Source organism: Nilaparvata lugens, chromosome X, assembly GCF_014356525.2.
Source record: "Nilaparvata lugens isolate BPH chromosome X, ASM1435652v1, whole genome shotgun sequence".
NCBI lineage: Eukaryota > Metazoa > Arthropoda > Insecta > Hemiptera > Delphacidae > Nilaparvata > Nilaparvata lugens.
The window spans coordinates 53,729,713-53,746,508 of record NC_052518.1 but is presented as its reverse complement, the minus strand read 5'-3'; the positions used below and the strand labels follow the sequence as shown (position 1 = coordinate 53,746,508).

The following is a 16,796-nucleotide window of genomic DNA, read 5'->3' as shown; positions in this document are numbered from 1 at the left end:
TTACCTAACTGAAAGCTTCAGTTGTAAATTATAATCCTTGCTGCCCAATTTCTACAAAATTTAATTGCTCGCACAATTTAAATAGGCTTAATTGAATCATGCAACATAAAAAATTGAGCTTATTAGATAAACTTTAGCTTTACTGTATTTGTATTATACACTAGCCTACCTTTAAAAAATACATTTAAGAAAGAATAAGTGTAAAAATAAATACATCAAATCTCAACAGACTACATAAACTATAAACATTCTATTATAGAAAATTAAAAAAACAAACTAGTTTTACCTTCAAGAACAGCTCAAGACCGGCTATTACAGAAATATTTGCAAAAAGATAGTTCTATATTGAGATTCACTTTTAAATATTTTAGATAAGAAACTCAATTATCACATTCAAAAAACACTCAACAGTATACTAAATATAATTACATTTTGAACTCATAATAAAGTCTTAACAAAACATAAGACTGGAAGGTGAAGATCAGTTAGTAAAGCTTGTATAATAATAATTTATTCAAATCAAAACAGTACTTCTATAGTGATAATTTAAAAATGGAACAGATACTACATTCTGTAACAGAGTATTAGAACAGTTTATTATCCTCCTTGGAACAGTTAACAGTATGATCGAGATGGCAATGACAAAATCATATAAAAATATAATTGTAAATATTTTGACGGTTGAATAAATTTATTTGAATGGACAAAATAAATTGAAGTTGAATGATTGATTATGCTAAGGATTTTGATATGAAATTTTTACAATGTGACACCAAAGTTCACCTTCGAATCCCGCTACAATTAGGCGCGCTCTAGTTTTACAACTAACCAGTTAAAAAACTGTGGTCGAGTGGTTGTGATCGAAGAGATGCAATAGCTCGCCCTTTATCCATGTTATAGACTACTAACATATCAAACTAGGTTAGGGCCTACAGTTAAACTCTACAAAATCTACGAGTCCAATTTACAGTTAACTCTACGAAGTCTACGAGTCAGGTTTACAGGTAATTCTACGAAAACCTACGAGTCGGGTTCACAGTTAACTCTAAGAAATCTTCGAGTCCAATTTACAGGTAACTCTACAAAAACCTACGAGTCTGCGATTTATAGTAAACTCTACGAAAACCTGCAAGTTCGGTTCACATTATACTTTACGGGAATCTACGAGTCTGGTTTATAAAAACCTTACAAAAACCTTTGAGTTAGGTTACAGTTTTATCTACAAAAAACCTGAATTAGGCTACAATCGACCTAATTCACCCCGGCCCCAAATTACCTCTGACACATTACAGCACAGACACAACAGACTGATGACTTAAACAGACAATAATGAATCGACAATGATGATCAAACCAGCCAGGAACTAGTGCTTTTCAGGCCTCTTATTGAGCTGAGTCGATTTCCTTAGAACACTAATTACATACACACACACCTGACAGACTTACTGACCCCTGGGACATTTCCCAAGCTGCTGCAACTATTCGGCACCCCAGGGATAACACAAAAGTCGACCCCCCAACCATAATTCCCCTCACATGCCATGATCATCGTGATGATGACAAATTCATCATCATAAAAAAGACGACATTTCAACAGCTTCTGCAGCAATCAAAATGTTTCATAGTAAGAAGTGTTACTCGACAGCAACAATCATCTGAAATAAAAAACTGACTTATTAAAAATAAGCAAAAACAATAACAATGAAACCAATTGCCCACCTATTGAGCTCAGCAAACAAATCATAGTATCAAACGAATACTATAGAACGAAAACTATATCTTTTCTATAATATATCTCAGATGATAACAGCATCCAACATGAATACTGCATGGTTTGACGTTGAGAAAGTCACTGGCACCACTGTATGAATCTATCAGTACTGGTTCCACTTTTACGTTGCGTCTATTATATTTGTGAAGATCTGAATGCGTGCCCTTTTTGTGAGCATGAAATCGCTCGAAACTGAACATTGATCATGCTGTGTCTATGTTCGTGAGGTGGGATTGTAGTCTACAATAGATTTAGGCCTACAGGCCTACTGCAACTAGACAACTATTACTGAATGGCTAGAACAATAACACTCTGGATAGTTGAAACTATGATAGTAAACTCCTTAATTTCACGATTAGTGAATAAATAAGAGATTTTCACTTGAAAAGAACAGTACTCGGTACTCTATGTAGCCTATTAATTATACTTATCCAATTCATCACTTCCATATACGAAAGATTCTAAACGTGCGTTTGGTTTGCTATGAAGGTTTGCTGCATAAGGACTATGTATGCTAAAGGCAGCAATCGTCTTGTATTTTGAGCATAGAGTTTCAGCTCTGTAGACCTCATCTATTTGCTTTATACATAAATGTCTTAATATTTATAACTTATCAACTCATTGAATCGATTGGATAGAAGCTAGCAGTTGCTAATACCAGGATTAGAGTCAGCTGTATAATCTTATCCTGACCCCTGACGGACCTGGCATTTGCTAAACAATTTTAGCTGAAGCCTAAAAAATTATGTCTTGACTATCTAACTGGAATAGAAGACCATTTCCCAGTCACTAGATTCTATCCTACATCCAATTGATCCATTATTAACTTGGAATATCATTGTTTTAACGAATATAGTATTCAAGTATATTGATTGATAGACTCCTTCTAAAAATGATTCAGTCGATTGGTGATTCAGTCTCATTTTCCATTGTAAATGTTTAAGGAACTGAAAGTAGCATTTTCTTCATGAAGAATGTGGCATATTTATTGTGACATCATATTACTAGTAGTTCTGTGAACAGTAGACCTCACGCAGTTTTCTCATCCACAAGTATCTGGTGTCACCTGTTCCAGTTCCAGCGGTACCACAGTCTTCCCCCAAAATATCTGCCTTATGTTTCACAGTCTATCATGAACTCCCTTAATTTCAGAGATGGTGAAGATGATAAAAGTTTTATTACATCATTCAACTAATTAAATCTTCACTTTTCTTCTAATATGAATTAGAGTTATGTTTATTTTTCGAGTTGATCAACAGAGTAGCAAAACAGAACCAGAGTTTCAATTTACTTTAAATAAGGATTTTTGATTTGAATATAATCCACACTGTCAGCTACCAATGTAACATTACCTTTGTAGACGGAATATGCTGTGGTTGGATATTATTTCATGTGATAAACGTCTATTGAGCCCACTAGAACCAAAAAGGGCAATCTCCATTTTAGTAAATTTTTCAGTAGAAGTAAATTTTCTGTTCTCTCAGAGTATAAGATCTGATTTTTTTTTTAATACGTTATTAACAATTACAAAAACATTTCAATAAATAAGACAGTAGTATTTTAGATTATTAGTAAATAAAATTGGAGATTGCTGTTTCTGGTACCAAATATTTTTCATAGTGGATCTTGTCTTCTTTGGTCCCAACATACTTGGATATTGTCCTTTTTACTCAAATCTCCACCACATATAGCTGAAAACCTCCAATATCAAACATCTTCGAAATTTCATAAGAAAAGATTGTAATCAAGAGAATTGTCATTGAGCTATCATTAGGTTGTCTCCTTTTTACAGGAATTGTATCAATGTATTAAAAAAAGAACTTTGCGAATTATAATCCCTATTGCTGTAGAATCTACTGTGAAACTGTTGAATGTCTTTCATTGAGAGTGTGCCACATCTAAACGATTTAATAATATGCTTCTCTTCACATTTCGGGGCTGTTGGCAAATCCATTGGAGTGTACCTATTGGGTAAATGAATTTTCAGTGATCTTATAGATTTTTTGAATGATTGTGTGAACAGTATTCTCTTGGTCAACCCATTCTAACGTATTATCAAGCTACAGAGAAGGAGTGTTGCACCCTGAATAATATTATTTCACAGTATCAAGTAGTAGTACAACTAGTATTATTCTTACATTATCAAATTAATATAAGTACTAGACCGGTTACCTTTGCTTTTTAACAATGGTTTTTTCCACTTATCTGGCTGGCGACTTCTCTTCCGAGCTTTTGATGGAGACACAGAGATCACTACATGTGTTTCAGGATCCATAGCTCCACTAAGTTACACTCTTGGCTCTAAGTTTCTACTTTTAATAATAATAATTCAACACAATTATTGAAACACTGAAAGCCTAAGAACCAATGAAAATATAGCGATCTGATAGCTGGAATCAGACAACAATGAACAATGAATGCACGTAAAAAATGGAAGACCTTCCATGATGTAAAACAAAACGTAGGTGGTAATCCCGTCCTGTCCCCAAACCTATGGATTAGGGTACAGTTAAGATTTAATTCACGAAAACGTCGACAGCCCCAAAAGTAAGTCTTTAATTTGCACTAACCTTGGAACTGGCGAGGAAGTGGACTGTATCTCGTGTGTAGAAGTTACTGCTGACGATATCCAGTCTTTATGCGTAGTCCTATATGATATTGAACATATATCACGAAACGAAACGAGATAATTAATTGCGTTCAAGCTCGAACGCCACGGAACGAAAACGAAAAACGATGCTGACTTCTCGAGCACTATTCTTGAAGTGCTGGGTGGAAAGATAAACGGGAAGGATGAAGGAGGGGTGAGGGAGAGAGGTTATCTTGCCTCTTTGGGAGAGGGGGAAGGGGAGGAAAGCGCAAACTAATCAGCCCACAATCAAGGCTGCCGAGCCTCCGTGAATCCACCATCTCCGCCCGCCTTGGAATGCCCCATTTCCAAGAACATAAACTCAAAAAAAAAAAAAACTAAAATTTAAAGGTAAAAGAAAAACAAAACAACATGCACTGAACGGTAGGAAAGGAAAAACGAAGGGAAAAGGAATAGGAAAGGAAAACGGAAAACTAGGGGTGTGGGTTAAACTAATAGGGAAGTATGGGGGCAAGTTTCCTAACTGGCCTAACATACTCACCAGAGTTAGTTTTCACGTGAGCTGAGCGCACAACACCCTTAGCATCACTTATGATTTGGGTGACTCCACCTAACGGGTATGACAAGGGTGATGAATTGTCCTCTTTAATCCATACTAACTGCCCTACCTGAAGGTTTGTGTCACTCTCAAACCACTTATTCTTCTGTTGAAGAGTGTGGAGGTATTCACTCTCCCACCTCTTCCACAATCTCTGAGTGAAGCGATTAACCTTTTCCCAACAAGACAGTCTGTGCTCGTTGACATCACTCACGTCAATTTCAGGAACCACCAACAGAGGGCGATGAACAAGGAAATGTCCGGGAGTCAGCGCCTCGTAGTCATCAGGAGATGAAGAGAGCGCATACAACGGTCTCGAATTGAGTATCGCCTCAATTTTCACCAACAGAGTGGAAAGCTCAACAATAGTTAGGACCGAATTTCCCACTTCACAAAACAAATGGAATTTCACATTTTTAATATTAGACTCACAGATTCCATTCATGAAAGGAGCATGTGGAATATTAAAACGAAATTGGATGCTTTTAGATGACATCGCATCACAGACGTTGGATTGATTTTCTGATGATCTGAGAAATTCAACAATTTCCTTCAATTGTCGCACAGCACCTTTGAAATTCGTCCCTTGATCACAGAATATTTCTTTAGGCAATCCACGCCTAGAAACAAAACGATGGAGAGTGTTAATGAACTCTTCGGATGAAAGACTTGTAAGCACCTCAATGTGACAAGCTTTTGTTGCCAGACAGATAAACAGTGCAAAGTATGCCTTGTACGTACGAGCTTTGGGCCGAATACACTCTTTGACAGTGAAAGGACCAGCTAGATCGACCACAGCCTTCAGAAAGGGAGCACTGGGAACAACACGAGAGCTGGGAAGGTCACCCATGACGGGAGCAACAGGAGTTGCATTGAATAAACGGCAACGAGTACAATTGAAAATCACATTTCTGATAACACTGTGTGCTCCAACAATCCAAAAATAATGCTGAATAAGAGCACGCACTATTCTTGGTCCAGCATGAAGATGAGAAATATGATAATACTCAAGGAGGAGTTTAGTAAAATGACTATCTTTATGTATCAAACAAGGATGCTTGACTTCATATCCTAAAGCACTATTAACCAATCTGCCACCAACACGAATCACACCATCACAATCCAAGAATACAGACAATTTTTGGAAACTCTTATCACAATGTTTACCCTCTTTCAATAGGTCGAGTTCACGATTAATATGACACTTTTGAACAATTTTAACACAATAAATTTGTGCACATTTCAACTCTTGAACACTAAGTGTGCCTGATTTACGACAGACACCACTAATTGATGCTTTACAGTTATTCACGAAACGTAAAACATAAGCACAGGAACGTAACAATCTCATGTATGAGGAGAAACGTGTTATCTGAATAACAGCAGTCTCTTCAGTGATATTCAAAACAACACCTTTATTTTGTTTCACATCAGGCAGAATTTCAGTAGCAGGGTAAGTCATAGATGACAACGGCCAACATGACAACGAATTAGAACACCACGTTGGAGCATTGAACCAATCTTGCGAATTGCACAAGTTTTGGGGAGAAAGGCCTCTTGATCCAACGTCGGCAATGTTGAAATCAGTAGCAATGTGATTCCAATCAGAAATATTAGAAATATATCAACTCTAATATTCTCACAACACGATTTGCAACAAACGTTTGCAACTTGTAAGGAGGTATATGCAACCAAGATAAAACAATAGTTGAATCACTGAACAGAAACGTAGATTGAAGATTGATTTTTTCCAGTGAAGGAAGGACTGAAACATACAATCGCGAAAGCAACAACACAGCTTGAAGCTCTAATCGAGGAATAGACAGAGTTTTCAACGACGCAACTTTAGTTTTAGCTTTCAACAGGAAGCATTTCACCGTAGATTCTGACGACACAACTCTCAAGAAGATACAAGCACAGATTCCTTTCTGCGATGCGTCGGAAAACCCAAGTATTTGACAAGAAAAAGCATCACCATAAACGCATCGAGGAATTGAAATTGAACTTAGAGCAGGAAGCTCTCTCATCAGCTCGTTCCAGCATTCGTTGTAGTCAACAGGAATCGGCGTATCCCAATCGATGTCCAACTTCCACAGCTCTTGTAAAAAACATTTCATTCTGAATATTACTGGAGCTATAAAACCGAGAGGGTCATACAGACGTGCGATAACGGACATAACAGTGCGCTTAGAGTTTTTCTTTTGAAACTCTGGAACGGAGACTTTAATATGAAAACAATCAGTAGTTGGGTTCCACATTACGCCAAGAACTTTCACATTTGAATTAGGCTCATCACTGATATGAAGTGGTACTTGAGTGTTTTCAGAACGAATATCCAAAAACTCAGGAGAATTACTGCTCCATTTATTCAACTTGATAAGAGCACAGTTTAGAAGACTACAAAGTTGTGATTTTATTTCACAGATTTCTTCCAACGAATTAGCACCTGTGAGAAAATCGTCATGATATATATCATCACGAATAGCTGCTGCTGCCAACGGAAATTTATCTCCTTCATCTTTCGCCAGTTGAATGAGAGCACGTTGAGCAAGAAAACCAGACGGTTTCAAACCATATGTGATTGTTTTGAGCTCATAAACAACAATATCATCAGAAGGATCTTTACGAAACAATATGTGAAGGAAAGAACGATCTTCTTCATCAACGAGGATAGCACGATACATTTTCGTAACATCACACGTGAATACGAATGAGTGAAGTCTGAATCTAGTTAACACATCACATATGTCATTTAACAATTTTGGACCTGAATGAAGAACTTGATTTAACAAAATGTGACTCTTTTTAGCAGACCCATCAAATACAACACGAACCTTTGTTGTGGGTGATGACGGATTGAATACACAAAAATAAGGAATAAAATATTTACCTGGTTTTTTAGCAACTTCCATATGATCCAAAAGAAGATACTCTTCCATAAATGATATGCAATCAGATTTCAAACGAGCATCACGCAGCATACGACGCTCCAACGACAGAAAACGATTTAAAGCAACATCATGAGATTCATGAAACTTGAGTTGATTAGTGTCAACTTTGAAAGGGAGACGAACAACATATCTTCCTTCAGTATCACGCATGTGAGTTTCAGCAAAATGTTTCTCACAAAACTCATCATCGGGACTAGGAAATTTATGATTAGGAATTTCTTCACTTTCCCAAAACTTATGAACCAAATTATTCAACGAGTTCTCAGAGGTGGGACACGTCATTAATGCAGTCAATGACTGATTAAGAAGACCGGAATGATTTGGAAATTCACCCAAAATAATGTCACCAAACACGGTAGGAATCACGCAAAACGAACACTCTTCACTAGATGAGACTTCACTAGATGACGTAATATTTTGTTGAATAACTGACATCCCAATAGAAGATCAACGGAACTCATTTTGCACTTTTGAACTGAGATAAATAGGGGGCAATGAACCAACTATTTTATCAATCACATAAGCCTCAGCTTCTAAACGAGGGTGATTTGAGCCCTTAGGTTTCAACAAACATTTCACAACACCAGAAGAATTCCCTACACTCGAGGAATTCAAACCAGAGAAATTTTGATGACAATCATGAACAGATAAACCAAGTTTCATAACAAGATCTTTTGTGATGAAATTGGCAGTACTACCAGAATCAATCATTAAACGAACACCAATAAACGAACCAGATGAATTTTTAATAACTGCTTGAGCAGTACCTAGAACAACACTCGTTTTAGGAATTAAACTAACAATTGATGACTTATCAATAACATTATCAGTGATACCACAATGCTTAGAAGAATTTGAATTCTCAACAACATTCATAGTGCTGTCAGTTTGAGTGATCGAATCAACGGATTTCGACTTCAAAGCAACTTTAGAGATGTTATCAGTAGACTTCTGATAACAAACAGGAGAATTCGAACGGCTATTATCACTACTACGAGGATAATGAAGTAATTTATTATGCATACGATCACAATAACACAACGATTTAGACTTGCATTGGTTTACAGCGTGAAATTTGGAGAAACAATTGAAACAGACTCTCAATGATTTAATAAATTCATTCCTAGCTTTTGGATCTCTTTGCAAGAAAGCAGGACATTTGAATAACGAATGATTCATTGAGTTGCAAAATGAGCATTTTGTTTCAGCACTATCATTCAATTCACAAGTAACTAAGCTGCTTTTATTTCGAACGCTGTTATCAGCCTGAGTAGATAATACAACCTTTTTCTGAAAAGACTTATTTTTCGGCTTTTCGATAGATTTTTATTCATTAACAGACGGCACATCAGATGCGAATAATTGATAAGATCTAACTCTCTTATTCACGAAATCAATCAACTGTTGACAAGAAGGAAAGCTCTTATCAGCTACCTCGAGCTCAAACGATTCACGTGATATTTTGTCTAATTGACGAATAGCTAATGAGTACAAGATATAATCAGCCAAATCAGGAACTTTCAACGATTTCAGAGTGGTAATACTATCACCTACTTTAACAAGAAAATCTTGAAGCGATTGTAACGAAGGTTTAAATGGGATTGAACTAGTTTTTAAAATCTCATTTACGTAGTAGTTAGCTAGCACCCTATCACTTTCATAACGCTTGCATAGAGTTTTCCATGCCAAATCAAAATCACTACTTATCTGAAAAGATTTTACTACTCTGGCTGCTTCGCCTTTCAACAAATTATGCAAAATATGAGATTTATGAACAGGAGAATAATATTTATCATCCACAATCAAAATTATCATTCAACAAATTATGCAAAATATGAGATTTATGAACAGGAGAATAATATTTATCATCCACAATCAATGATGAAAAGATATTTTTGAATCTAGGCCAGTCTGAAATATCAGAGCCATCAAACGGTTTTATTTCAGTTGGAGGTAATATCATGTTCAAACGGGGAGAGTGAGAGGTTGAAGGTGAAGGTTCACTTTTCTCCTTCGACTTCTCATTTTTCATTTGATTCAATTTATCACGAGCATTCATTATTGCACAGGATAAATTATCAATAACGGTAAGTGATTGATATTCAGGTTCTTTAGTAGGTTCAACTTGAATAGATAATTCATTGATTTCATCTAAGAGTGCAGAATATTCTTTCACAGTATTTTCAATAGATATACTTCTTATCAAAAATTGAGATTGAATTTTAGGATCATTGATGTCCTTTAACAAGTCATTGGCTTGTTGAACACGGCTAAACAAAGTTTCTTTCTTCTTCACTCGAATAGTAAGCAAGGCTTGTGGGCTTGCCATTGTAACTAAGTAACTGATTAGATAAACAAGGAGATTTGTAACTGGATTTAACATGGATATCAGTGCATGTATCAACAAGTAACTCTACTATTAACGAATTGAAATTTAAATTGAAAAATAAATCTCTTGGAAATAGAACATATCCAAGGCCTGGTGGACCATGTGGTAATCCCGTCCTGTCCCTAAACCTATGGATTAGGGTACAGTTAAGATTTAATTCACGAAAACGTCGACAGCCCCAAAATTAAGTCTTTAATTTGCACTAACCTTGGAACTGGCGAGGAAGTGGACTGTATCTCGTGTGTAGAAGTTACTGCTGACGATAGCCAGTCTTTATGCGTAGTCCTATATGATATTGAACATATATCACGAAACGAAATGAGATAATTAATTGCATTCAAGCTCGAACGCCACGGAACGAAAACGAAAAACGATGCTGACTTCTCTAGCACTATTCTTGAAGTGCTGGGTGGAAAGATAAACGGGAAGGATGAAGGAGGGGTGAGGGAGAGAGGTTATCTTGCCTCTTTGGGAGAGGGGGAAGGGGAGGAAAGCGCAAACTAATCAGCCCACAATCAAGGCTGCTGAGCCTCTGTGAATCCACCAGTAGGTAACCTCGAACTTGAACATCTGGAACAGTGGTCACGTGACAGCTTCCTTCTAGCTGGTTAGCTGGAATGGAGTTTGTCTCTTATGATTCCAACACTCAGATTGTGTCTTTTCGAAAAAAACACGACTTTTGGATCCAATTTTAACATATCTTTAACATATATTATATCTAGTATCTTTTCGTAGTATCTGTGTTGAGCATTGGATAGAGCGCCTTTCTATACATAGAATGGAACAAAAACATGGGAATGCAAAAATGGTGGAGATTGCTCTTTTTAGTCCCAATAGGCTCTCTATTGGGAAAAATGCACCTCACATATTGAACTTTACCTGAAAGTTAATCATTATCATTGTTTCAATGTTTAATATTGGAAATTAAAAACTAATATTTTCCAAAATAATAACTTGCCGGAAATTATTTGTAATGTTTACAAACGCAGTTGAATCATAATGCCCAGCTGAATCATACTCTTAAAAATTGTTTTTGTTTCCTCCAAGATCAAAAACTCACTTATTTGAAATGTTAACAAACTCAGTTCACGTTTGAATTTGTATTCCATAGGTTATCTAGTTCCGTGATAATCTTTCCATCTGATTGTGACCGGAGATATCTTTGTCTCATAACTTAGTTAATCTTCCAACATATGAAATATATAAGAAAACATTTGGTTCGATAGACATTCTTGCAGTCTATACCACCGCTGCGCACCAATGTAAACTATGGGGGTGTCCTTTCTTCTATAATATTTGCTGAAATTATACTACTAAACAAACATCTGTTTGAATAATTTATTTGGAGCTTAGTGGATTCGTTCATTCAAATGCACAGATTGTCATCATTATTTAATTGTGACCTATTCTAGCAACTATGAACTACGGGCCAGGAACGTCAATGAAAAATACTTTTAAAATGTAACATCAGGTTTATTGAATTAGAAAAAAAACGAATCAATAGAAATCATGTCACATGTCAAATTTTCAAACAAAGTTACTCAGTAATTGATTTAGAACAGAAGGCATATTCAATTTTCAATTTCTACACTTGCTAACATTGCTGCAACTAAATTCGGGCCTCGTTCATTCTATGAAACTAAACTTTGAGCTATGTAAGACAACAACAAAAGTTCGGCACTTACCATTTTAACAATATTCAAACTTTGACTCTTAAGAAACACTCACGTACGATTTAAGAAGACTCACTACACTTTGCACAGATTCACCTACGCAATTAATCTCGTGATTCTAATTCTACTAATTTTATCGGTTTCTCCTTCAAACTAGATCAAAATTAATGATAATATAACTGGAAGTTGTCAATTTGTCCCTCTTGATGGAAAACAGATCCCTTCAGAGGACCAAGGCTCGCACACCGTTACATGTATTTCCGGTTACGTCTCAATTCGAACTGTGGCCGTTTTACTGAAAATTATTTCCCCTCCACGAGCGTTGAGCATAACTTCTAGTAGAGAAGCCAAAGCTGCAAAAAGGTCAATGCTCGTACAATTTACAATTATAGTGACTTTTTCGACATGGAATTCAAACTGTAATTGAAAAATGCACGAAAATTGCTTTAATTTTGACAACTAAGCAACAAGTTGGCAAATTCAATAAAAACATGGTCAATTATTCTCACACTGAAACTCAAAGTTTATTCCAGTTAAAAAATCTGAAAAATAATATTACATACACAAAAACAACTACAATAATACTCACTGAATATTCACTCTATTACATGATGAAAATAATTGTCAAATATTTGAAAATTTATTTTTTCAATTAATAAATTTGTTTTTTCAAAACAAAATATTGAAACCATAGATCTTAGGCCTATGTTATACGAGCGCTAATGCAGCGGCGTTAACGCGGCGTTGGCAACGCTGAACCGAGTTATATACAGCGTTCTTAGCGCGCACTATGGAAGTACTATTGCCCAGTAAACGCGACGCTAAAAACGATGCGTTAACGCCGCGGCATTAGCGCTCGTATAACATGGGCCTTATAGAAATAGACACGGCTTCTCCACACATATGTTTAATGAATGCAATGAATAATACACTTGTCAGCTGATTGATTATAAATTAGATATATATAGGTATGATTTTTTTTGTACCAAAATAAATTGAAAATTTAGTTTTGTTAAAAAAGTTCATTGCTGATCAAAAAACTATTCTTCTTGTTTTGTTTTGTTAGATATTGGTACAAATGTTTACAATATTCATAACAAATAGTGTAAAAATGGAACACAATTGATTCAGTTCATTTTATTTTTGTTGAAGGATTTTCTAGTTTATTTTGTTGTAGTTAGTTTGCGTTTTGTTGAATGATATTCCAGTTTGTTTGAATGTGTTCTGGTTTATTGATAGATACTTTAGTCCAAGATAAAGTAATAAGTTATTATGCTAAGCGACTCATCCCTCAGCACAAGCATCATGCTTAAAGAGGGATGTACCATTAATATTTCTTCAAAAGCACTTTCCTTCCATTATTTATATCCTATTCTATTATTTTCTCTTATATTATGTTATTTTGTATTCATTTTATCTACACATAGGGTTCTGTTTATCAATTATTTTATAATTGAATCTTCAATTATGAAATGCGTTTGTGCTTTTAAATGTAATTATTGTAATGTAATTTATTTTTATTGGTTGAATAAAGCATTTATTTATTTTTTATATTATTCTTAGAATGCAAAATTTCAAAAAACCTTGTGTACACATCGACGCGAAGTAAAGAAAGGAATATTCCTGCCAAATCTCATGGAATTCTATCAACGCATTTGACCGTAAATGCGTTACATACATACAGACAGACGAAAGAAAATTCGAGTTAAAACATAGACCTCACTACGTTCGGTCAATTATTCTTGAATTCTGATTTCATGTTTACTTTTTGTGTTTAATTTTACTGTTAATTAAGATTCATCGTTTTGTAATAAAATGTGTGTATTCTAATATGAAGTCGAATAATATTTGTCTTCCAATTTCCAAACTATCAGTTGTAGGCTTACACAGCTTAAAAAAAGACGATTCGCATTGATCTTGGTAGATACCGCACTGTTTATTTCATCCCTTTTCCATTGAATTCATTGTTGCTTCTTTGTGAAGAAGGTGTACTAGTATTTAATGTACGATGATTAGTTGCAACAATTTGCGGGCCTATATTGCACTGAATGGTGAAAACGTCGTGACAGTGAATAAGGGAAAAAGAAGAAAAATCATAGGAAGGATGAAATTAGAAAGCAGGAGGTTTATAATACAGTAGGCTACTTCATGTCTCAACAGACCAAAAAATAAGAGTAGCAAGTGTCCTTGAAAGGTATATTGGAAGTTGTCACTGCTAAAATGGAGGGAAATGAGACAGCGATTCTACATTTGTGGGGAAAGTTAACGGAATAAAAATGTAATTGTGTTTGCTCGTTGTGCAAATCAACAACTGAAATAGGAAAAAACAACATGGAGAACACTCATATAGTGGAACAAGTTACAACTGCTCGAAGAAATTTATTTCTTTTAAAAGAAGTCCCAATTTCTATTACTTTGAAGAAAGTAAGCTTTATTCAAACAATCATCTTCAACGAGAGAAAAGTATTCATTCATCTATATAAATAAAAATCGAGCCTCAAATTTTGACGTTCAATAACTTTTTTACCGATTTTGATGATTTTTTATTAGTTATGTTCGTTATGTTCAGGATCAGGTTTATGGCCTATCAAATTTATAATCCGATTTCAGGACTCTTTCCTACGGTCCTTCAAAGTATATAATCCTTATGGGAGAAGATTTGTGAGCTGGCCACACACATAAATAAAAATCAGCTGTTATAATCATTGCGTCATACAGCAACCGTCGGTAGATAGTAGACAAGAGGGCTGCTCCATAACCGCCCATTTTAATTCATTCAAAACGCCCCGACTAAAAACAAAATCCGAAATGACTGTTCTGCGTGTAACCATCCAGCAATGCGGCCTCAGGTTAAAGACTTACATGCTCTAATTGCTTTGTTTCGAATAGTTGTGCTGTCTTCGGTGTTTCGAATGTAAAATACTGATTGTTGAATAATTTCCATAAAAATATAGTGATGCATCAGATAACGCTAAGACTAAGCACACCTGAGGAGGCGCATTAATTATTTGGCGGTACAAAGTTCGCCGGGCCAGCTAGTTATTGATAATGGGGATTAAGTTTATTATTTACCATTAGTCGCTTTTACTCATCATTCATATCATTGTTCCATACTACGCTGTACTTGACAACCAAAAAGAGAAATTGAAACAATGATTATTTTATCTACGTAGCTGCTCATTCACAGTGCAATTGAAATCATATTCATGTTCAAATAACTCCAGTTGTTTGAAAACCGACTTATCGATTCCCCCTTTTTAAGTTGAGTCTCCATACTTTCCAGGTAGTCTTCTCCAGAGTTGTTTGAAAAGTCATTTGTTCCCCCAATAAGAACAGTGAGGTCGCGTGGAGACATGGATTCGCATTCTTTATCACAATTATTTCGGAGTGTGATAAGGAATGCGAATCCATGAGTCCACGCGACCTCACTGTTCTTATTGGGGGAACAAATGACTTCTCAAACAACTCTGGAGAAGAGTACCTGGAAAGTATGGAGACTCAACTCAAAAAGTTAACACATACTCGGGTGTGTGTTGTGAATGTACCGTGCCGTTATGACATTCCTTCGTCCTCGCCCATCAATAAAGCGATATCTCAGGCTAATGGGAGATTGAAGCTGCTTGCCGGATGCTACAAAAATGTTGAGTTATTCGATGTCCATGGACTTGGCAGGCGTTTTTACACCCGTCATGGTCTGCATCACAATCTCGTTGGAAAAACATCATTGCTCATAGGATTTTTGATAGCTTTAGAGACGTCCAGATTGTGGATCAGCTGCTTCGAAACACTGTGGAGAGTTGCAGTGACAGTGTCAGTGAACGTTTGTCTCCTGGTTCTTTTGAAATTTCAAACCTTCTTCTAGAAATTTTTTAGGGATCTAGTTTCAGTGAACGATGGGAAAATTGCATACCAATATAACATACCAATTAGAATAACTTATTATCAAAGGTTTCAGTCACCCAATAATTATTTTAGTCGTGGAGTTAATCTTAATAATCTGATTGTCATCTCTTGTCAAGACTCAATAGAAAGAAGGACAAACTTAAGTTTAAGGTGAGAATATATCAGCATCAAATTTATGCATCAAAATGTAAACTCAGTTGTAAATTAAATTTGATAGAATTGATAATTTGATTGAAGACGAGGAACCAGATATCATAGCACTCAGCGAATTTGAAATAAGGGTTGAAATTAAGGATCTCATAAATTTAAAGAATATGAAACTTATTGATTGTTTCTGTAGGGAGAAAATTAATAAACGAGGAGTAGCTTTGTTTGCGAGTACAAAATTGATAAATAATGATAAAGTGAAATGTATCCCTATTGACACAAATCAATATAATTTAGAAGGACATATAGAAATTACAGCTGTAAGATTGATTTCACAAAATGAAACCGTTATTGTAATTGCCATAATTATATAGACCTCCTAATGGAGATTTCAACATTTTTATAGACAATATCTCTCTCATGATAGACAATCAATTATCAAATTTGAAACAAAAAATTGTCATCTAGAAGATTTCAATGTAGATTTCCTGTTGGATGTTTCTCAGACCAGACATTTCAAAAATGTATTAAATCAATTCGATCTACACCATACTATCAAGCAGGTCACTTGGCAGGCAAGCAATACTTGTATAGCCTAGACAACATAATTACTAATATATCTCCAATTGCATATAAAACTGAAGTCATCCATACATTTTTCTCAGATCATACGGCTCAAAGCTTCAAGTTTAAGGTTGATAATCGGAATTGTATTAAGAATAATAATATAATTAAGAATGAACCCCGATTTCACAATTGTAGTAAGACTAATATG

The 16,796-nt window shown here is 35.4% G+C and overlaps 1 protein-coding gene across 7 annotated transcripts in view; it reads right to left on the bottom strand.

Moving 5' to 3' along the window:
• The window catches only part of LOC111051939, a 35,689-nt gene extending 34,884 nt beyond the window's left edge, over window positions 1–805 (bottom strand). For 4 of the 7 annotated variants that reach the window (XR_005573391.1, XR_005573390.1, XR_005573389.1 and 1 more), the window contains exon 1: window positions 287–805. The gene's annotated coding sequence lies outside the window, so the exon portion shown is untranslated. Of the gene's footprint in view, window positions 1–4; window positions 260–286 lie in introns of those variants that run through there. The other 3 variants (XR_005573392.1, XM_039443332.1, XM_039443330.1) reach the window with 2 other exon arrangements.
• Window positions 806–16,796: the final 15,991 nt, after the last annotated feature.